Below are 23,663 nucleotides of genomic sequence, written 5' to 3' on the forward strand. Positions count from 1 at the left end.
TTGAATGAATCAATATGACTCCTAGCATGCCATATATATTTCCAAGAAGTAGCAAGGATGTGGGAGTCTAGTTCTTTCAGACTTCATTTTCTATACATGACTGTGTTGATGAAGCATCAAATACCTATTCTAATGTCTTTACCTAAAGAAACCTTCAGAATTGCCATTGTTGCTATTCCCTAAGCTACACTTTGTTGTCAAACTCTAGGGGAAGATACTCATCCTCTCTGCAGTTCCGGAAGGATTAATCATTGAGAGCATAATGTGAAACTATATTTTATAACTAAAATAATGGTTCATAAACAGTTTCAAGAACTTCCAGAAAAAAGAGAGAGAAGATTTCTACTATGGAATGTCACATTGGAAATGAAAGCATCCTCCATAGAGAGAGTCCCTAAGGAAATTTTATTTGAGAATACAGAACCAACCATCTTTTATAATCTCTAAATGTCTAGAGAAAGCAGGCACACCTACTCTAATAGTTTTATATAAGTTTGTCTTCTATATTCCAATTCCACTTTTGTCAACTTTATAGGATTATAATTATATAATTCTATTAACATGTCACCCTTAAAATGAGGTGAAGCATATTCCCTAAGGTCTTGAAAGTTTCTGGTTTTAAGATATTTAGGACATCATATTCTCCAAGCACTAAAGAACTCACAAGCAACTCTATAATTTAGCATGTGAAAAATTCTATATTAAAGAAAGAGAAAAATAAAGCAAAACACTGCATTTTCTTAAAAGTTTACATGCATGGGAACATATGTGTAGCCTCAAAAGTCTACTCAGAAAGACTGCACATTACTAGTACTGGTAATTTTGTAAAGAAATAAAGTACTAGGACAGATATGAGGAACAAGCACTTCATAACTTCTGTGCTTATTCACACTCAAATCATATACATAAGCAGTTATAAGAGCTCATAAACCACTCCATTTCACTCATAATTAATTTATCTATTTGAGTAATAAAAGGCATAAACCTTCCACTGACCATGAAGATCACTAAGAGCGTATCTTCTTAACACCCAAAACCATATTGAATATTGCTGGTTGCTAAGCCAGAGAAAATTCCCTGTAAATATTTATTACATCAGCTAAAATTACCATATTGCAGTGCATAACAAAGTTTATTCATAGTTTATGAACTGAGATTATACAGTTTGTCTCATCTACCCCAAGGGGGCCCCAAGTACAATCCCAATAGGTTACTGAAAGGACAGAAAAGCAAGATATTGGAGATTAGTCCTACTGTCTCTCTCTCAGGTGTACTTCAACTTCATAAACAGATTTTTCCCAACTAGCGGCAAAAAATCAGGTCTACATGAATGGCATCCCCCATTAGTAAAGGTAGCAACTCTGTACGGTATGGCTGGCAATTCCCTTGGAAGAGAACATTCAATTTGTTTCATGCCTTTGTTCGGTGCTGTTGGCTAGTTCTCATTATTCTAAGTCACTTTATTGTGTAGCCTGAAATACCACCTGGCTCTTCTCTGAGATTATGAGCTCCCTGAGAAAATTTGCCATTTTTTATTCCTTTCAGCTTGGGGCATGACATATTGTAGGTACTCAATAAATTTAATAAGTAAATGAACAGCTCTTGGGATGCCTGGAAATATTTAATCAAAAGTCTACAGGAGATTTATACTATACTCTATTCTGATTATTTCTTACAGTAAAATGAAACTTTGGGTCTTTATAGCAATAATTTATTCACTTTACATTAGTCATTTCCATAGATGATTAGATCAGTATTTTTAATACCTTAGTTTTGTTTTCCTCTTACTTGATGTCATACTTAGAAATATTTTTAGAAGTGAGATATTTTGAAGTCAATATTTAGAATCAGGGTGTTTAAAGTCAAAATTTATTTTCAAGGATTTAATCAAACAATGAAAGCTAGAGACTGAGATGTTGCTAAAGACAATTATAATTTTCCCTCTGAAACATATAAATCAACATTTTAATATAGTTAAGAATTTTGCTCTATTTTCTGCCCACTCATTTTACTTATTATTTGTAGTAATGATTGGACTGACTCATTATGCTCTTGAAATATTACTCTCAATTCAGATACAAAATGATTACCATTTATAATACAAAAACTAAATGAGCTTACAGTGTAGTAAACCACCAACTGGAAAGAGCTATGTATGCATGGTCCACACTGTCCTGTACTCATCTCAGAAGTGCCAAAACCATTAATCACCACATAGAAACTGGCCTGGTTTGAAATGACATGCAGACCATATAATTTGATGCTGATAGAGGCAGCCAGAACCCAGGTAAGATGACCATGTCTAAATGAAAAACAAGCATTCCATGATGAGGACTGGAAGAAACCCAAGGCAAAGCTGCCATGGGTGACTGATCAAAACTTGACCCAAACAGAAATTTGTTTGAAATTCACTGGGGCATTACATAACTGCAAATTTGGTTTCACAAGTCTGAACTGAAGATGCTCCATCTGCTACATGAGATGTTACAGTGAAGACAAAAACTTAAACCCCATCGAGAAACTCATCCTGCTGGACTGCTTCCCTCTTTTATTCATTTTAACTCTTATTTTGATTTTTGAATCTTCACTCTTTTAAATAAATATCTCTTAATGGTCATGCTTTAGGTTTTGTTTTTGAGGTTACTCCATTGGAGTTTGTGTTAGTCTGTGTTTTTGTACTCATTCTATTATGTGTCTCTCATTCTCAGCCTGTGGAAAATCTGTATGTTGTTGTTCTCTCTTCCTTATCAATACCAAATGGCCTCAAAAGTTTGTAATTATGTATTTCTTCATATATCCTCTTATTCATTTATAAATGTTCATATATATTTACACGTATTTAACAATAATAATTAAAGAGAAGCATCATAGATATGGTAGAGAGTGGGGCATGTATATATGGGATTGGAGGGAGAAGAGGGATGGAAAAGTCATATAATATTTTAATTAAAAATAAAATGCCAAGAAACACAGCTTGTTCCAATACTGAGGGGTCCTAAGAGGTGAGTGAACAGCCACATGATGGGATGTCCCACTCTCTAGGACCTCCCCAGTGGTAGGAAACCCAGATCCCTCTTCCAATTCCCTTTGCTTTTCTAGCCAGCCAGCTGGGAGTTTCCTGCAGCTAGAATACCCCCAAACCCAACCCCATCCAGCTGCCATCCAAGCTACTAGCCACACTCTACCCCCAAATCTGCCTATCCTCCTGCAACCTTGGTGGAACTCTGAAACATAGCTTGTTCCAATACTGAGGTGACCTAAGAGGTGAGTGAACAGCCACACAGCGGGATGCCCCACTCTCTAGGACCTTCCCAATGGGACAAAATCCCAAACGCCTTTCCAAACTCCCTTGACTTTTCTAGCCAGCAGTTTCCTTTGACTAGGCTTCCCTCAAACCCAGACACATCCAGCTGCCACCCAAACTACTACCACACCCTGTCCCCCAAACCATCCTTCAGTGGAATGCTGAAACACAGCTGGCTCCAATACTGGGACCAAGAGCTTGCTACAACACTGAGGAGATTAAAAGAGAGCACCAAGAGAGCAAACCAGGAGAGAAGACCAAAAGAGCAGTTGTATAGAGATCTCAGGAGCTTTCTGAGACAGACATTGACAGTACAGAGCAGACCCAGAAAAACTCCCACTCAGACAGCCACAAAAAGTATTGGACCCAGACACAAAGATACTATTTGGCCTCATTTGAAGGAAGAAATGGGTAGGCACCAATGCAAGAATCCCTCCAACAACCTAAAAAGACGTGCAGTAACACCAGAACCCAGTGGTCACACAACAGGAAGACTTTATCATCCTAACCCAGAATAAGTAGAAGAAAACGACTATAAACGTAGCACTGTGAAAATGATGGAGACCTTTAAAAAGGAAATGAAAACTCCCTTAAAGAAAGGAGGAGAACACAAACAGAAAATTACAAGAAATTAATAAATCCCTCAAAGAAACTCAAGAAAAAAACAATCAAACAGGTGAAGGAAACAGTTCAAGATTTGAAGACTGAAATAGAGGTAATAAAGAAAACACAAACCAAGGTAATTCTGGATATGGAGAATCCAGGTAAATGAACAGGAACTACAGAGACAAGTATAACCAACAGAATACAAGAGGTAGAAGAAAGAATCTCAGGCACTGAAGGTACTATAGAGTAAACAGATTCATTGGTCAAAGTAAACATTAAATCCAACCAACAAATTCTTAACACAAAACATCCAAGAAATCTGAGACACCATGAAAAGACCAAACCTAGGAATAATAGGAGTAGAATAGAGAGAAAAACTCTAGCTCAAAAGCTCAGAAAATATGTTTGACAAAATTATAGAAGATAACTTTCCCAACCTAAAGAAGGATATCCCTATGAAGGTGCAAGAAGCTTACATAACACCAAATAGACTGGATCAAAAAATGTCCCCTCACCATATATTAATCAAAGCACAAAACATACAGAATAAAAAAATATATATATATTAAGATCTGGAAAGGAAAAAAAAGCCCCATTAGCATAACCCAAAGAAGAGAAACACATAAACATTACTACCAAAAAATAACCAGAATTAACAACCACTGCTCACTAATATCACTTAATATCAATGAACTCAACTCACCTATAAAAAGACTCAGGCTAAGAGAATGGTTATGAAAACAGGATCTAGCCTTCTGCTGTATACAAAAAACTCACCTCAGTCACAAAGACAGACATTACCTCAGAGTAAAGCATTGGGAAAAGGTTTTCCAATCAAATGGACCTAAGAAACAAGCAGGTATAACTATCCTAATATCTAACAAAATTGATTTCAAACTATAATCAGTTAGAAGAGATGGAGAAGAACACTTTATACCCATCACAGGAACAATTCATCAAGATGTAATCTCAATCCTGAACATCTATGCCCCTAACATAAGGGTACCTACATATGTAAAAGAAACATTACTAAAACTTAAATCACACATCAAACCCATACACACTAATTGTAGGAGAATCCAACACTTCACTCTCACCAATAGACAGGTCAACCAGACAGATACTTAACAGAGAGTACATACTCTGGAACAATGCAAACCTCCACAGATACAAAAAAAAAATGGAGTAACCTCCTTTGTCTTACTGGATCACCATGCATTAACGTTAGAATTTAACAATACTACTCTCAGAAAGCCTACAAACTCCTGGAAATTGAGCAATAAACTACTGAAGCACCCTGTGTCAAGGAAGATATAGAGAAAGAAATTAAAGACTTCCTTAAATCCAATGAAAATGAAGGTACAACATATCCAAATATATGGAAGACCGTGATAGCAGTGCTAAGAGGAAAGTTCATAGCACTAAGTGCCCACATAAAGAAAACAGAGAAAGCTCACCTTAGCGACTTTAAAGCACACCTGAAAGCTCTAGAACAAAAAGAAGCAAACTCACCCAGGAGGAGTAGGGAACAGGAAATAACCAAATTGAGGGCTGAATTCAACAAAATAGGAACACAGACAACAATACAAAGAATCAATGAAACAGGGAGCTGGTTCTTTGAGAAAATCAACAAGATAGACAAGCCCTTATCCAAACTAATCAAAAAGCATAGAGAGAGCATTCAAATTAACAAAATCAGAAATGAAAAAGGGTCATAACAACAGAAATTGAGGAAATTCAGAGAATCATTAGGTCATACTACAAAAACTCCACAAAAATAAAAAATGTAAAAGAAATGGACAGTTTTTTAGGTAGATACCATATACCAAAATTAAATCAAGACCAGATAAGCAATTTAAATAGACCTTAAAACTGCAAGGAAATAGAAGCTGTCATCAAAAACCCTTCCAACCAAAGAAAGCCCAGGGTTGGATGGTTTTAGTGCAGAATTCTACCAAAGTATCTTCAGCAAATGGTGCTGGCACAACAGCAGGTCTCAACATGAAGAATGAAAAAAGATCCATATCTATCGCCATGTACCAAACTCAAGTCCAAATGGATTAAAGACTTCAATATAAATTCAACCACATTGAACTTGATAGAAGAGAAAGTGCCTTCAATGCAAGGACAGAGGAGACCCCTTCCTAAATAAAATCCCAGCAGCACAGACACTGAGAACAACAATAAATAAATAGAACCTCCTGAAACTGAGAAGCTTCTGTAGAGCAAAGAACACAGTCAATAAGACACAAAGTCAGCCACTGAAGGGGAAAGGTTCTTCACCAAGCCCACATCAGACAAAGGACTGATCTCCAAAATATATAAAGAACTCAAGAAATTAGACATTAAAATTCTAAATATCTCAATTAATAAATGAGGTACTGAAATAAATACAGAATTCTCAGACCCTGGCTGGCTGTTTGGCCATGACAAGAACACTCTGCTGGTCAGGCATCCACCTCCCCCTCGCTGGGGAAAGAAGAGTTTTAGATTGAACTTCAGCAAGTTAATGGAGTCTCAAACCCTTTGTGGCCTTTAACTGCCACATTCTTCAGACAAGTTATGATGGTCCCTTGCTTAGCCATCAGTTTGTGTCACGTTTGGAAGCTCTCTGAGTGACCTGCACTAAGAAACAGTGACCTCTTCTGAGAGGGAATGTTCATCTGTGGCCTTTGTACATCTGTATAATCCAGACCCAGTTCTTTCCTTTTGAAACATTCTTATCCAACGACAGGGTGCCAGTGCTCTCCCCTGCCTATGTGTTTGGATTGTCACCTCTGTAGAGGATAGGGTTACAAGCTGGAGCAATGGGACACATCCAGGCTTCTGTAGAGGATCATCCATGGAGCATTGGGGACCTGTCCATTATCTGGAGAACTGTATTGACAAGGCAGAAGAGCCACGCCCTCATCCAAGGCTTTCAACTTTTCATTAAGGATTCTCCCCTTCTATTGATTGTGGAGATGCACACTGTTTATGTTCTTCAGGAATTATGAGCAAGCCAAAGTTAAGCTTGGGGAGTTCCAGAAAAGCCTTAAGATGCTTGGCACAGCTACTACTAGGGTCCTCCTGTCCTACCTGCCACATAGATGAAGAATCAGGTGTGTTTCCTATTGAAACTTATGCCACAGCAGTGTTAGATGGAGAAGCTCTTCCAGCTGCTTGTCAGAACAGAGCATCTCTTCTCTGATGGCCCAAACGTGCAGAAGCTGTGTGTGCTCAGCCAGATCTTGAAGGATACACCTGTAGCCATTAGTCCTGCAGTTATTATCAGCTACAGCCCTGAGAATTTTCAGCATGCTTGTTGGTCTATTTTGGAAAAGCTGAAGGCAGATGGCCAGTTTGTTGTGGCCAGTAGAGTGGCAAAGTTAGCAGCATTGCCTGCGGACAATTTGGTGATTGAACAGCTAACCCAGGATACGGAGACCCTAAAACACACTCAGCAGTGGTCCCTCAAACACGCAAGAATTGACTTCTGGGGTAAAAAAATGCCATGAAAACTTTAAGAAAAATACCATTTCCAACAGAGCAGCCTCTTTCCTTCTTCTCCAGCCAGGTCCCTGTGGTGAGTGAGCATCCTGCTGAGTAAGGCAGCCTGGAGGAGCAAGGAGCGCCACCTGCTGCTCACGCTGGTGGGGCACTGGCTTGCCCAGGAAGAGCCGGTTCCCTGGGAAGAGCTAGAACATCTGGAGGAACAGAACTGGATCTGCTGCATTACCCAGCATGCCCATGGAGGGGGCGCAGAGAAAACCCAACCAAGCCCCTCTCAACAAATGTCAGCTTGTGCTGAATTTTCCTTTGATATCTTAGCCGATGAGTTTTCCTTCTGCAAGCTTGCTCCTTTGAACACATCTTAGACCTTAATACTTAGACCTTAATGGTCGTTCATCCAAAGAGATGTGTGAGAACACACTGAATTGGAAGGAACGAGAATCACTGCATGTTCTGATGGGACACCTGATGGATGGTGGCTGTGCGCACGAAGCAAGCAGAGTGTGCCGGTATTTCCACTTCTGTAGTCAGGATGTAGCGCTAGTGTTGCATTATAGAGACTTGGCTTCCACAGAGGCCAGCATGGAAGACCTGCACTCAGACATCCGAGCTCTTCTCCCAAGTGCTGCGCTGTCTGAGGACCAGTGTTGCCATCCACTGATGAAGTAGCAAGGAGTCTCCGAGCTCTCCCAAGCAAGTGCCTCCGTGGGAAGAACTACTGCCAGCAGGTCTTCTGTCTGTATGAACTTGCCAAGGTGTTAGACTGCTCCTGTGATGATGTTGGGGCCAGGGACAGCGAAGCCATGCTGTGAACAATCTTGGCTTCTCAGTGGCCTGACTGATGCAGACAAGCCCATGTCTTTATCAGCACCCAGGGCCTTGAGTCAACACTGTGGCTGGAACTTGTGGTTGAAGAGGTGGCAGGAGAGCTGCTGAGTCCATCAGAGAGAACAGGAGAAAAGCAGCCTCTCAACCCAACAGAGAATAACCAAACACTTCTTCAGTTACCTGCTGTGCGTCGTCAAGACCGCACACTGGTAGGCATGAAGTTACTGGACAGGAGTCCCTCCGTACCCCACCGGGAGTTGTCCTGCACCCCAGAGCTCCTGATCCGGGCCCATCACTGCTTCTCCTTTATATGCCTCCTCACCAGTATTGGAAGGTACAGTGAGATGACGTACATGGTTGTCTTGCTGCACCAAAAGCACTATTTTGAAGTTCTGAGGAGGGAGAAGCTAGATCCAAGTGGCACCCTGAAGAAAGCCTTGCTAGACTACATCAAACGCTGCTGCCCTGGAGACAGCGAAAAGCACGATATGATTGCCCTGTGCTTCAGCATGTGCCGGGAGATTGGGGAGAATCAGTCATGAGGCAGTGGGCTGTATCCAACTGAAGCTGATTGAGTGTCAGCCCTAGGAGAAAAGCCTCAAGGATGGAGCCCAACTCAAACAGCCCCTGCTTAAAGCCCTGACTCTGATGTGAGATACAGACAGAGACTTATGGCAAGGACTCCTGCCTGCGACAAGCCCTACACTGTAATGGGCTCACCAAGTTGATAACACTACAGATTCATTTTCTGAACACTGGTCAGAACACAATGCTTATCAGCTTGGGCCATCAGAAGCTAATGGACTGTATCATGGCTCTACCTAGGTTCTACCAGGCTTCTATTGTAGGAGGTCTATGACTTTGTTCCTGACTGGGCTGAAGTTCTCTACCAACAAGTGATTCTTAAAGAAGAATTAAGTTACTTGGAAGAATTTAAACAGCAAAAGTTACTCAGCCTACCAACAGAGTCACAGAAAACCTGAAGAAGTTACTTTCATATTGTGAAGACATCTACCTGCATTACAAGTTGGCATATGAACACAATTTTTTTGAAATTTAAATGTGTTTCTGAAGGACCCTCAAACAGGATGCTATCTTAAAGAAATGCTTGAAGCTTAGAAGATCTGAAAGATGACTAATTGCTTTTTGTACCTATATGGCAATAAAGCATTTGAAAAACTTTCAAACAGTTAAATTAAATTTTAAAAAGAAAGAATGTTTAAAGACAAAAACAGTCTCAAGCTGGAAGGATGGAAAAGTGATCCCAAATCAACCAGGTGCTGATCCCACCCTCTCACCAAAATATATATCCAGAACAAAACAGAGAATTGTCTTTGTTCAATAACATTGTAAGTAAAATGGACTGAACTGTATCTACAAAACATTCTATCTAAATAGCAAGAATCATTTTCAACACCCCATGGAACTTTCTAAAACTAGATCCTGTAATAAGATACGTTATACAAAATACAGGAATTTAAATATTTCTTGCATTTGCTTCTATTGCAATAGAATAAATATAATAACCAAAATAAATGAAAGAATATCTACAAAATTATATAAACTGAGGAAACAGTACTACTACTAAATGAGCTTGAGTTTAGAAATCAAGAAAAGAAAATTACAAAAATAAAAACAATGACAAAGGTGTCACCATACTTGATTTCAATTGATAATATAGAGAGGCTTGATAACAAAAACAGCATCAACAGGAACAAAACAGACATGTCAATTCATGGGACCAACTAAACGACCCCCCAAAACAAACCATAGGGCCACAATCATCTGGTTTTTCGCAAAGATGCCAAAGGCATACCTAGAGGTTGACATCTAACAAAAGGGGAATAGAGCTCTATCTCTCATTCTGAACAAAGATCAATTCCAATGGATCAAAAGCCTTAATGCAAGACCTGAAACTCTGAAATTGTTTGAGGAAGAAAATATAAAAAGCACTTCAAGATACAGGCATAGGCAAAAATTTTCTGAAAGAACTTCAATTGCTCAGGAAATGGAATTGGTTTTTCATCTAGGGAATGTTCTTATTTTATTAAAATGTACCAACTCCTACTAATATAAGTTATAAGTCACATGGAGTCTTATTTATTTAATAAGTGAATAAGATGAAGATATTCCTAAAGCCGTTAGTGTTTCTCCCTGCTCAGATTTGGGGATGTTGAACATTATGATTTTGGTTTCTGTCTCTTACATGGTGAATTCATCAAACGGGGTAAACCACTTCTGCATCAGCAGTTAGCCCCTCACACAGTGTCGGAATAAGGCAACTTATGTATTAGAACTCGAAGAAATATAATTAGTTTAGGCCATTCTCTCCAATCTCCTAAAAAAATCCAAACAAAATGAACAAAATCAATGAAAGCAAAGATATTAACAGGGGAAGGAGCAGACTCTCAAAAATGCCAAACCTAGGAGTGCAGCCAAGTTCATGCAAAGGTTGATTTAACCACTCACACAATGATGCCAAGAATCCACTTTTCTTCCTTCATCTTTCTGTGAAGCATGCCCCCTGCCTTACTAATCCCCTAGTCATGATGAGTGTATCAATTAATCACATACCTTTAATAAACCACCAAAAAACTAAGTGACTTAAAAGGCACTGATTAGTTATTTCTCAGAATAATGCTTGCTGGCTGAGATTTGTCTCCTGTACTCACTTACTGTGTGGCTTCATAAAGCAAGGAGCCAGCTGAGCTAGAAAGGACAAGGTGATCCATCTCCTCAGTCTCATATTTGAGGCTAACTGTTGTCTGAAGCATCACTGTTTTCTTCCTTTTCACGTATCCTCCATCTGTCCAGAATGACTTCCTCACCTCATAGTCTTAGGGCAGCATTCCAAAGTCTGAAAATGGATGTTGCAAATCTTCAGCCTCTGCGATGCAGAGTGTAATCTCTTTCATTTTAAATTGCTCAAAACATGCATACAAAAAAAAAAAAGACCAGTTTTGGAGCAAAATCTGAGAAAGAGGTTCCAGAACTTGGTGAAACAATGAGGTACATGGTCCAAGATCTTGGTGTACTTTTATATTTCCAGAATGTTCAATGCTTCATTTCAAAATTTTATATTTTCACACAACTCCATAGCATGCGATAAATGACAAGGTGTATTTTGGTAGTTTCCTACTCAAAACAATGAGTTATTCATTTTCCAGACGCTCTGGTAAATATCTGGTCAATCTGTAGACACAAACCAGTTCAGTCAGTCCTAATCTTGGACTAGGATTTGAATTAATAGCACAAAATCTGGGATGATTGCTCAACAGGTAAATCACTTGCTCACATATGTGAGGACCAGGCTTCAGTGCCTCAGGTGGGAGTGATGTCCTACTGTAACTCTAGCCAAGAAAGATAGAGACTAGGGGAGCTCCACAGAGCAATCATCAGCTAGCTCTTGGTCAGACTGGGAAATCTTGCCTAAGGACAAAGTTAGAAGAGCAATTAATGATGTGACTGATAACAACCTTGGCCTTCCATACCCATGGTCATATAAGACATTTTCAAATACATTGCTGAAGCATCAGGTAAGTGGCTTACAGGAACTATGGTAGCACTTTGGGATATTTTGTGATTTAGGGAATCTCCTCACATAAGATTTTTCTCACAGTCACAATGATGTTATGCAGAAATTGACAATCAAGAATGTAAAGAGAATTAAAGATGACTTGAGAATTTGGCTCTAAAACTGCAGGATCCCAACGTCTTACATGACTGAAATTCTAATGTATCAATCAGACTTCTTAGATACAGCATTTTCCCAAGATGCTTCATAATCAAATAATTAGCAAAATATTTTTCACTTACAAAAATAGCTTTCAAATGACACATATTTCCGTAAGAACAACCTATCGTCACTGGAAAATTAGTTAAAAACAAAACCAAGGAATGAAGTAGCAAAACGATCCTGTCTAGGTTGCACAGAACCAACTCTCATGGCTGGAAATCTAGGAAAACATGATCCTCTCTGGTATCTAAGAAGTCTTTATAAGCACAGGTCTGAGTCCCACCTCATCAGTCTCTCTCTCTCTCTCTCTCTCTCTCTCTCTCTCTCTCTCTCTCTCTCATAATGCATGAAGAACCATGCTACTGCACTGTAAAGCTAAAAGGTGACCTAGATTTTACAGCAGAAAACATTTCAAAATGGCACATAAAAAACTGAAGCAGAGCTCTAACACTAAACTTGGAATAGATGCAGACTTTTAGACTACACATGGCAGTAACAGGAACCACTCAAATTTATACAGAATTTAGTAAACCACAACAAATTAAACTAATACAGGAAAGGTTGACATCTCACTCACCTCTACTGAGAAACTTATTTGTTCTCTCATTCTCCAAAGTCCAAAGTTTACTTTTTATTTTTTTGACTTTGTGTCCCTCTGGATTTGATTATTGAGCTTTGAAATCTGCTTTTAAAGTGGTTTAAGGGCTGAGAGGCTTTCCTTTTTGATCATGATAACTAGGAAAGATACAGATATGTCTTGGTAGCTTTATCCTCAGGCCCTTCTCTTCCCAGTAGTGTGTACCACTCAAAATTTTGAGAGCAGCTTGCATTAGCACAAGCATGTAAGGCCTCTCATTGCCTCAGAGACACTCGGGCAATTTATGATCATTTGTTGCAAAGAGGCCCTGCCATTTCTCTTATACAGAAGAAAATAGCAGCACCTACTCAATTGCATCTCAAGGACTCAGCTAATGCAACCTTGATGATCTTCTCTGGATAGAAATATCTACAAAGGCTTAGGGAGCCCAGATCAAGTATTTTCACTGCCAGCCACCAAAGGTTTCCAGCCCCCCCCCCCCCCCCGCCTGCTACAGCTATGGGACTCTCCAGCCAGAAGAAATAGGCAATTTAAAATGTCTCCTAATGTTACTGCCAATATTGAACTAGAGATTGTCTTTCAAATAATTCTTTCTTTTTTTTTTTTTCAGAGCATCACAAAGGACCTGTAACCCTCAATGACAATCAGGGACATAAGCTCAAAGTTCGCTTTCTCTGTACATTTTCCTTAATGGGCCCCACAGTATAGCATGCAGAATCACTTTCCCACTGTTGAGAAGAAAGAAAAGGTTCTTCTTCCAATATGTCAATCTCTTTCAGAGGATGAGGACAAAGCAAAGTTGCTAAGAAGAAAGAAATGGGTCAAAGTTGATGGTAAACCATGAGTGGTTGCTATAACAATGAAGTCAAGAGAGGGAAGAACTTGTTCCTTCAGGCTTCTTGGTGAAGAGCACTAATAAAGCTGCCACGTCTGTCCTTTGAATAACTCTTTTATTCTTTTATATGAAGCTGTCTATAGCTCTGTGAATACTTTCAGATTTGCAAGTGAAGAAAGTGGTAAAATGATGCGACAATTTCCCCCCAGGTTTTCTTCATAGCATTTCTTATTCCAAACAATGGCAATAAAAACTATAAAAAAAAAGATGGTGTAGTTTATTCCTTCGGGGTATTGTTAACTTACAGGCAATAATTACGAAGTGTGTAGAGCCGTGGTAGGAGAGCCTGGCTCTGCTGTGGATCATTAGTTATATAGGATTTCCAATCCATGTAACAATGAGACCAGGTAAGTGGTACTATTTACCTTAACGATTTGCTCAGTAACTGCCTTTTAACTCTGTGATCAGTAGTTCAGTACACTTGAAAGAGATTGTTCTCTTCACACATTCTCAAAAAAAAAATAGATCAGGCATAATAGGTAGGCCTCTAATTCCAGCACACAGAAGGCAGAGTCAGGCTAGTCTCATTGAGTTTTAGGCAAGTCTGATTTATAACAAGTTCCAGAGAGTCAGAGCTACATAATGAGAACTCACCTCAATAAATAAGTAAATAAATAAATATATCTCAAAAATTAAAAGGTCAAAATAATATTATCTCCAAATTTTTTACAAATAAAATCCACAGCTTTTTCAAAAAGACACTAATATAAATAATGCTAAAGTTAAGGTGCTAAAAAAGGGAAGTTAAATCATTACATCAACTGTAATGAAATGATAGTCTCTTAAAAACTATTTTCAAGCAGAGAAAATGCATGTTGGGTATATTTGAGCTTTATCTGTGTCTTAGAATGCAAATGAAAAATATCAGTCTTGTGGTGTCAGGATTTGGGGCAGGAAATGGATTGTAAAGATTTGAGTGAGGTGTCTCCTATAATATCTGGCTTTCTGGAGAAAGTACATCACTTGGCAGTGGGCTTTGAGATTTCCATGCCCCCTGCCATTCCCAGTGTATACTTCCCTTCCTGCCTGCCTCCCTTCCTCTCTGTCTTTCTTTCTGTTTCTGCTCACAATTGAAGATGAGAGGTCTCAGCTTGCTTTTCCAGCTGTCATGCGCTTTCATACCTGCTGCTCTGTCATCATGATGAACTCTTATCCTTCTGGAACCATAAGCCAAAAGAGTTCTTCCTTCTATATATTATCTTAGTCTTAATTTGATTACAGCAATAGAAAAGTAACTAATACAGCAACCAACAAACCAACCAACAAACAAACAAACAAATACAGAGGAAAATAGGACAGGGATAAAATATCGATCCCTAAGGAACAACCCTAGTGACAAGCTCCCTCCAACTAGACCTGCCTCCCAAATTAGCCCCAACCCCCACTAGGGCATGAAGCTATTACTAACTTTCCTTATTCCTGTTTTAGTTACTTGTTACTTTTCTCACTGATGAAAGAAGCTCCAGAAAAGGAGTATTTCCTTTGGTTCATGATCTAAAAGGGTTACAGTCTAACATGCTGGAGAAGATGTGGCAATGTGAGATGGAAGCTCACAATTGAACCCACAGTTAGTCAACAGAGAGACATGAATACTCATAGTCAGCTCACTTTCTTCATCTGAAATCCAGCTCATGAAATGATGCTGCCCACATTTTGGGTAAATCTTCTTCTCTCTCTAGTAAAAACCCTGCTGGAAACACTCTTATCAACACACTGGAAAGTTTGATTCCATGGTGATTCGAAATCATAAATCAATAAACCAACTTGTTATAGTAAGCCAATCTAATGATAGTTGATGATAGAATGATAGATTAGATAAAGATGATACATAGATAGATAGATGATAGATAGATAAATAAATCATGAGAGATAGATTAGATAGATAATAATGATGATGAAGAAGAAGAAGATATATGATAGATAGATAGATAGATAGATAGATAGATAGATAGATAGATGATGGATAGATAGATAAATCATGAGAGATGAGATAGATAGATAATAATGGTTAAGACAGATAAATCATGATAGATAGATGAGATAGATAGATAATAATGGTGATGAAGAAGAAGATAGATGATAGATAGATAGATAGATAGATAGATAGATAGATAATACATAGATGACAGCGAGCACATATGTGTGTGTGTGTGTATCTGAACATACTCACATACACTACTGATTCTATATATCTAAAGAACCACGATTGACACCATTTTAATTATAGAAGTCTTCTGGACAAGGACTAAAGAGTAGACTGAACAAGCACCAGGCTGAGCTCCAGGAATCCAGTCAAAGGGAGGGAGGAGGGATTATATGAGCAAAGGAGGTCAAGATCATGACGGAAATATCTAAAGCGACAGCTGACCCAAGCTCATGAGAACTCATGAACTCTAAACCAACAACTGTGGAGCCTGCATGGGACCAAAATAGGCCCTCGGCATATGGGAGGCAGTTTTATAACTTGTTCTACCTCAGGGGCCCCTGGCAGTGAGTCCAGAATCTATCCCTGGTACATGAATTAGCTTTATGAAGCCCATTTCATTGGGTAGGATGCCCTGCTCAGCCTTGATGAAGTGAGGAGAGGCTTGGTCTTGCCTCAACTTAATTAGTGTTGAAAACCAATGTTAGGGTTCTTAGTATTTGACAAAAGTGAGTCAAGATTACTGTTTTTCTGACCTTTTTGACTAATTTCTGATTCAGTTACTAGGTTTGTCAGAGATGATAAACATGGGAAAATTAATCATCCACAGACTAGGGCATATGGGTATCATTTAAAAGGAAAATTAAAGAATAGAGGGATAAGAATGTAGATAAATCTGATTTTAGTGCCCGTGAGAACTGAGCATGGTGAAACAATGGCAAGAGAAATGCATGCAATGCTGAAAATAGCCCAACAATGGAAAACTCAAAAGTACAAAATTGTAAGGTATTAGGACTATAATGAAAACATGAAAAGAATAGGAGCTTTTGGTAGAAGAATTCTTTTTTTTCACTTTTTCTTTTCTTTTATTTATTTATTTTTTATTTATTTATTAAAGATTTCTGCCTCCTCCCCTCCACCGCCTCCTATATCCCTCCCCCTCCCCCAGTCAAGTCTCCCTCCCTCATCAGCCCGAAGAGCAGTCCAGGTTCCCTGCCTTGTGGGAAGTCCAAGGACCTCCCACCTCCTTCCAGGTCTAGTAAGGTGAGCATCCAAACAGCCTAGGCGCCTACAAAGCCAGAATATGCAGTAGGATCAAAACCCAGTGTCATTGATCTTGACTTCTCAGCAGTCCTCATTGTCCACTATGTTCAGCGAGTCCGGTTTTATCCCAGGCTTTTTCAGGACATTGAGGCTATAATTTGTGATCCTAGAGAAGCTAAATAAGATGGTGAACCCAAAGAAAGACATAGAGTCATCCTCCTGGAGATTAACTTTCATCGGGCGATAAAAGCAGACAGAGACAGAGACCCAAATTGGAGCACCAGACTGAAATCCCAAGGTCCAAATCAGGAGCAGAAGGAGAGAGAGCACAAGCAAGGAACTCAGGACCGCGAGGGGTGCACCCACATACTGAGACATTGGGGATGATATATCGGGAACTCAACAAGAAGAATTCTTTGGGAAAAAAAAGAGAGAGAGAGAGAGAGAGAGAGTGCGAACACTCGGGAGGAAAGACACCTATAGTTGTCATTATAGGCAATACCACTTTCTTTCCTAACACACAAACTTTATTTTAACACGTAACTTATTCTAGCAAGAATTGCATTTATTCTAGACTGGGCTTATTGCTAAAATTGTTGTTAGAAATTTTAACTGATATAAACATTCTTGGTGAATGCATATGTAAAAGCCACAGTGAGCAACAATTTATATAGGAATGAATGAGAAAGCCAGTGATTTAAACTGGTTACAAATACCTTTATCTAGGAAAGCTCAGCTATGTTTGCTTGAGTTTATTAATTAGATTGCTCAAAACTCAAATAGCAAGTAAGACTAAATAAATAAATAAATAAAGAGACTTATTGGAAACAAAATGATTAGTCATTGAAGAAAGGAGACTCCAAATTGATAAAAAGATTATCAGCATTTCAGGACTAGCACTTTAACAATAGAGAAGTCAGTCAGTTTCTGGTAACACTGAAGTACAGATGACAAATGATCTAGGAAAGAATAATTAGAAGCTGGAAGTACCCAAGAAAGGAGGCTTGGTATTTTCATAAGTTTCACCTTAAGTAGCAAGCTTCACTGCTCTCTTGAATCAAAGCAATTTATCATCTGTGAACAACTGCCAACACGAACATCACCAGGGACAAGCTGAGGTTGTGTTTGTACCAGGCCTGGGTTCTCATATAAAAGTATTGAATTTTTCTGGACTGTAGAGACTGACCAAGTTCAGTGCCAGGGGAAAAAGCCCGTCTTCTTAATGGTGATGTTATCTTAGCTTCTGTACTCTGTCATGTACAGAGGAGTGAAAAGGAGCAATACACCGAGGCACATGTGCAGAATTAGAATTGGTTTTCAGTGGCCTCCTCAAGTTTCCTTGTAGATGGCTTCATTAAGACCAGGCACTTGTGATAGCTCCAAGATCATATCTTGAGTCTTCAACAACTAATGTATATGTTATTGGAAAATGCAAACATACCATGTGTGTTTCACAGCTTTCTTTCCTTTAAAAATTGTATTAGAATTTAATTGACTACACATACAGAGAAGCACTCATACATTTCTAATGAACATTTTATGTGTGAAATAGCTGGCATGTTTCTACCAGAGAAAATAAATGCTCAGAGTTTGAACAGTAACTCAAGATGCTCTGAAGTGATGGTGTAGTTTAACATTTTTCAAAGGCCATCGCCAAATGTAGCACAGGCTGCAAGAGGGGAAAGAACCAGCATTCTTCCTGAGAGGATAATGGGCTGTTCACATGCTCCACTAGAGCCTAATGTGACAAATAGGTGAGTTTGCACGCAAGCGTCAAGGAGGCTGGGTGAAATAAAGTGGCAGGGCTTCTATTGCTGATAGACAATGGCTTCCTGTGTTCTCTGTTCAGACTGTCTCTCTTGGAGGTTAATAGCAATCAGGTTTGATGTTGTATACTTTACTCTGAATTCAACTTTGGCATCTGTTTTGAGTTTCAGCTCTCATAGGAATGCATGTTAGGCTGTTTAAAATAAGTTCCTGGCTATTCATATCCATATAATTCTCTTTCGCTTAACAAATATACACACATCTTTGCACACATGCAGACTCAACAGGACTAAGAGTCCAGGACTAGTTTGGTCCAGTCAGATAATTATCTTTACACTGCATTAAAATAGGAATTAAAATTTTCGATGGATATGGTACTGGTACTGAAAGATGAAGAAGTGACTCAATCAGTGGTGAAATAAGGAGAGGAAAAAGAGATGGTCCAAAGATCAGAGAAATCGCATGTTGACTCCAGAAGCTGGGACAAGTGAGCCAAGTTAACAGAATCCACAGAGATGGACACTGTCATGGAATCCCAGAGTAGGTTTGGACAATGTGGACTGCATAGCCATTGACTTCTAGATGTTATAGATATTCAAGTCACATAAACTAAAACTGAAAATACAGCTCTCACTTGGTGATCTATTATTTTTGTGATCTGAAACAAAATAAACAAAAAATAAACTTTGATACCATCCTTCATAAACGTGGTGCAGAATTTACCAACTTACTATAATGTGTACAAGAGTAAAAGAATTAAAATGAAAGGTTTGTAAAGTTTTGGCAGTGTGTGTGTGTTCTTTAAGGTTTCTATTGCTGCAAAGAGACACCATGACCACAGGAACTCTTGTAAAGAAACATTTCATTGTGGTGGATTGTTGACAGTTTCAGAGGTTTAGTCCATTATCGTCATGACGGGAAGCACAGTGACATAGAGACTGACAAGGTGCTCAATAAGCAGCTGAGAGTACTTATCTTACAGGCAACAGGAAGTAGTCTGAGACACTGGGCAGTATCTTGAGGATCTATGAGACCTCAAACCTGGCTTCCACAGTGACACACTTCCTTCAACAAGATCACACCTACTCCATCAAGGCCACACTTCCTAATAGAGCCACTTCCTTTGAAAGCCATTTCCTTTCAAACCACCAGAGTGTGCATGCATGCATGGGTCTGTGTGTGTGTGTTTAACTAACATAAACTTTCTCTGTTTCTACCTTTTATTTTGTCTAATGTCAAACATTGTAGAAAGAAATATATGTTGATATCATTTTGGTGCACAGTAAATGAGATTGAAGACAAATATATACTTACAAACTGGGTTATATCAGCAGCTATTATTAATAGAGAATACAATAATTCTCCCCAAAGACCTGCAAAGAGACAACACAAATGTATTAGAGTCCTAATCTCTGGATTAAAGATTGCTTTTAGTAACAACAGGCTGGAGCAGAAAATACATACCTGTCTCGGAACAAATTAAGTGAAAGAACACAGACATATGAAAGAGTACTACATGATTAATACCCCCTTCTCTCTTTCAGCAAGTGCGTTAGCGAATGGAGAGAACTCCATTGATGCCATTAAATGGACCAGATCTCCAGGACAGATCAATATGTGTTGTAGAACAATATGCCTATGGAAATAAAATCTACAACCGAGTATGGCTTTAATAGAAATGAAACCAGACTTCATGGGTACATAAACCTCTTTGGGCATATTTTTTTAAAGTTGCAAAATCCAATTTTGGCATCGTGATACATGGCTATTGTTGCTATAATAAGTTACCATATTATATTAGTTATATTAGCTTATACATTCCTTATTATACTGTGGGTCATAGTGCTTAAATAAATCAGGGAGCCCTCAAGCTGTGTGCTACTCTTTGAGTATTTAGGGCCCCACGGCTTCCAGCTTAGAACACTGTTCCCTGGCTTCTGCTATTTTAGAAACCTAAGGGAGCAGGGTCTGTGGCAGATGTGTGTCTAGGGGCTTGTCTTCAAAGTCCACATCCTGTCTTTTCCTCCAGTTCTCTCTGCTTGTGAGTTTGTCATATTAGGCACAATTCTCCTCATGGAAGAAGCCCTTGCTTGCCTGTGCTCTTCCACTTTGACAGATGACAACCTCTGAAATCATGAGCAGAAAGAAGTTTTGCTTCCGTTAGTTTTCTGTCAGGTAAAATGGGCACAGTGATAGAAAAGCAGCTACCATAACAGAGATCATGATTTCTGACCTTTCCCTTCTTCCCTGGGGCTCCTTGACTTTTCTGAGCTCCTGGCTTAGTCTAAAGTGACTATATCAGTCTCACATCACACTCTGAGGCTCACTCTGCCTCCCTTTTTCACATTCTTGGCCCTCCTGGCGGCTCTGTGACTGCACAGATAATGACGTGCAATCTCCTAATGCCTGCGTCAGTACGTTTTCAAGTTTACATCCACCTGCAATGTTATGCTGCTTTTGGCAAAATTGTAGGATTTTCACAAATTCTTCCTGTTACAGGGTAGATACTTTTGAGGGGTTATTTTTTTTTTTTGTGCAACACAATGTGAAATAAAAATTTAGAATGAGGAAACGAATCAAACTATATAACACTGCCTACTATAAAATGCAATTCCTTGTGCTAAAGTAGTTTAGAGGAAACATTCATGTAGTCATGCAGCAATGCATGTTCTCCCTACTTGCAGTAATGCAGATCACCACCCACCCTGCATGCACATTTATGGAGGGTTAATTGAGGGAGAATGAGCCACTTTCCTTCCCCTTCATGACCAACCCATGGTTAGGAATTGGCAAACCTCCCTGTGAATACAATGCCAAGGTTGAAAATTGTTCTTTTATTAAAAAGATAAAGGTAGTATATTAATAGTATGGATAGTTATACATATTTATCCTTGGTAAGTACAATTGATTTTTCTGACTAAATATAGGTTTTAAGTTAGGAATTGCTTCTCAGAAAAAAAGACATATTCTTCCAGCAAATCTTCTGTTTATCCTTAAAGTGGCCGTTGATGGCTTGTCACTTCTCAGATATAGAAGATGAGCTATTCTTTTCCAGATATACCCATTCACATCTGGGAAAATGCTTAAGGTGAGCTATTTTCACATCTTTTGCAATAATAGTCCATATTTAGGAAACTAAGTGAAGTAACCTTTCATTATATGATAAAATTGATATTTTATGTTTGACAAAAGCAAAATGCCTCCCACTTGCAACCTAAAAGGTGCTGAATTGTGTGTGACCTGGTCCTGAAACCATGGCTAGGGGTGGCATGAGAGGAAATGGAGAAAGGACAGACAGACGTGAAGCTGGGATCAGAGTGTTCTGCTGACGCTACCACAGCAAGTCAAAACTCAGAGTGTTTATTAGGTCCAGCACAGGCTAGTGATGATAGAAAGCCTCTGAATCTTAGCAGTCTCAGGCTATAATTATCAGAGGAAGCCACAGTTACTAACCTCTGTTCTCACTCATCAACTGTTCATAAACACTCATACTCAGAAATGTGAGGGAAACTGTCATTTCTAGTGAGTCTGCTTCATATGGACAATTGACCTTGGGATCCCTGACATACTCATGACCAGGTCAAAATACACATTCACTCAAGACTTGGCTCACTTGGGGCTTCTTCCAGTTCCTACAAAAAGTGAACTGAAGAATGTATCCTTTCCTTTAAACCAAGGTACCCATTTGGCTTGGCATCAATGACAGTTCATGAATTTTGCTTTCAGTTTCCTGATTGTTTTCTAAATGGTTCAGCACCATGGTACTTGATTCCTCCTGTCATTGTTCGCTGATAAGGAAAGGGCCAATTAGAAGTGCATGCTGACTTTCCCTTTCAGACTAAGGGAAACACTGTAAAAGAAACTTAAAAACTATTATGCAGCCTTTTGAAAGAAAGAAATGTTGTTGCCTGTGACAACATGGATGAATCTAGGGAAAATTGTGCTAAATAAAATATGCCAAGCACAGAAAAACAAAACCCTCAGAATCTTGTACCTAAAAATACTTAAAAAATAGAAAGAAAATCAGACTTGGAAACAGAAAGTAGGGTGATTCTTTCCAGAAAATGGAGGAAGGCAACGTAAGAGAGATGATTAACAAAGGATGAAGGCTTCAGGAACATAAACAATGTGTGCTGGGTGTCAGAACTCAACATGGAAATAATGCATTCTGTACTTGAAATTTGCTATGTGAGCATATTAGCAACCTGAGTTCATGGATCTATCAGTTAACTTTGTGAGATAATCACATCACAAAGTAGTCATACATTAAAAGATTTATAATATATATATAATTTTATTTCTAAACTGCAGCTCAAGAGAGACATAGAAAAACATAGCAAGTTATATATTTAAAGCCATACATGAACTTTTCTGGGAATATCTGTAGTCATAGTAATTTAAATTTACAACAAAATATGAGTCCTCATCCCACCAGCGTGTGATGCTTATGCAGCTAAGTCTTCATGTCCTTTAATTGATTTGATCTGTGTAATGATACTAAAAGGAATGTAGCATTAGCATCTTTGTTTGCTCAGGAAAATAGACTTGTAAGTGACTTAGCATTTTTCACGGTGCTCACAAACAGCAAATGTAATCTGTATTGAAGTAAGAGAAATGACTCTGTTTGCCAAGCCGGAAGGTGCCTTCTCCTCAAGCCATACCTATCAGGTTTTGACGAGATGGGATGGGTCTGTTTGAAAGATGGGAGTGCTGGAAAAGACTAAATGTTAGTCATTAAAAGGAGATTTGAAAATGTGCAGGCGTTGAAATCTTCACTGTGATCCATTGCTGTTTGTGTTGTATTTTCTCTCAATTAGTTTTATAAGAAAGACATTCAAAGGGAGTGCACAACCATTAGACGTCTTGGGCTTGAAGACCATAAGGGTTTTTGTTTTCATTTCTGTTCTTTTTTTATTTCTTTTTTAATTTAAATTTACTTTTTTAAAAAAAAACTTTCTTTTCTCCTTTTATATACCAATCCCAGTTCCCACTCATTCCCCTCCTTCTGCTCCCTTCACCTTCCCCTCACCACTCTGCACCCACATCCACTTTTCAGAGAGGGTAAGGCATCCCATTGTTAGTCAACAAAGTTTAACACATCACTTTGAGGCACGATCAAAACCCATCCCTATATCTAGGTTAATCAAGGTGTCCCTCCAAAGAAATGGGCTCCAAAAAGCCAGTTCAAGCAGTAGGGATAAATCCTGGTTCGACTGCCAGTGGCCCCACAGACTGCCCCAGTCATACAAC

The 23,663-nt window shown here is 38.9% G+C and overlaps 1 pseudogene; it reads left to right on the forward strand.

Moving 5' to 3' along the window:
- The first annotated feature begins 2,236 nt into the window (after nucleotides 1-2,236).
- Nucleotides 2,237-9,349, forward strand: LOC121460755 (annotated as a pseudogene).
- Nucleotides 9,350-23,663: the final 14,314 nt, after the last annotated feature.

The sequence above is a fragment of the Microtus oregoni genome, unplaced genomic scaffold (genome assembly GCF_018167655.1).
Source record: "Microtus oregoni isolate MIOR12 unplaced genomic scaffold, Mior012 000021F_ref0000039, whole genome shotgun sequence".
NCBI lineage: Eukaryota > Metazoa > Chordata > Mammalia > Rodentia > Cricetidae > Microtus > Microtus oregoni.